The following is an 882-nucleotide window of genomic DNA, read 5'->3' on the forward strand; positions in this document are numbered from 1 at the left end:
CTCAAGTCATTCTTTTATTCCTGACATACCTATAGAAAGCTTTAGGGTTTTCCTTGATCCTACCTGCTAAAGACTTCTCATGTCCCCTCCTGGCTCTTCTTAGCTCTCTCTTTAGGTCCTTCCTGGCTAACTTGTAACTCTCAAGCGCCCTAACTGAGCCTTCATGCCTCATCTCTACATAAGCCTCCTTCTTCCTCTTGACAAGAAATTCAACTTCTTTAGTAAACCACGGTTCCCTCGCTCGACCACTTCCTCCTTGCCTGACAGGTACATACTTCTCAAGGACACGCAGTAGCTGTTCCTTGAACAAGCTCCACATTTCAATTGTGCCCAGCCCCTGCAGTTTCCTTCTCCATCCTATGCATCCTAAATCTTGCCTCATCGCCTCATAATTGCCTTTCCCCCAGCTATAACTCTTGCCCTGCTTTATATACCGATCCCTTTCCATTGCTAAAGTAAACGTAACCGAATTGTGGTCACTATCACCAAAGTGCTCTCCTACCTCCAAATCTAACACCTGGCCTGGTTCATTCCCCAGTACCAAATCCAATGTGGCCTCGCCTCTTGTTGGCCTATCTACATACTGTGTCAGGAAACCCTCCTGCACACATTGGACAAAAACTGACCCATCTGAAGTACTCGATCTATAGCGTTTCCAGTCAACATTTGGAAAGTTAAAGTCCCCCATAACAACTACCCTGTTACTTTCGCTCCTATCCAGAATCATCTTTGCAATCTTTTCCTCGACATCTCTGGAACTTTTCGGAGGCCTATAGAAAACTCCCAACAGGGTGACCTCTCCTTTCCTGGTTCTAACCTCAGCCCATACTACCTCAGTAGACGAGTTGTCATCAAACGTCCTTTCTGCCACCGTAATACTGT

Source organism: Rhincodon typus, chromosome 40 (genome assembly GCF_021869965.1).
Source record: "Rhincodon typus isolate 14 chromosome 40, sRhiTyp1.1, whole genome shotgun sequence".
Lineage (NCBI taxonomy): Eukaryota > Metazoa > Chordata > Chondrichthyes > Orectolobiformes > Rhincodontidae > Rhincodon > Rhincodon typus.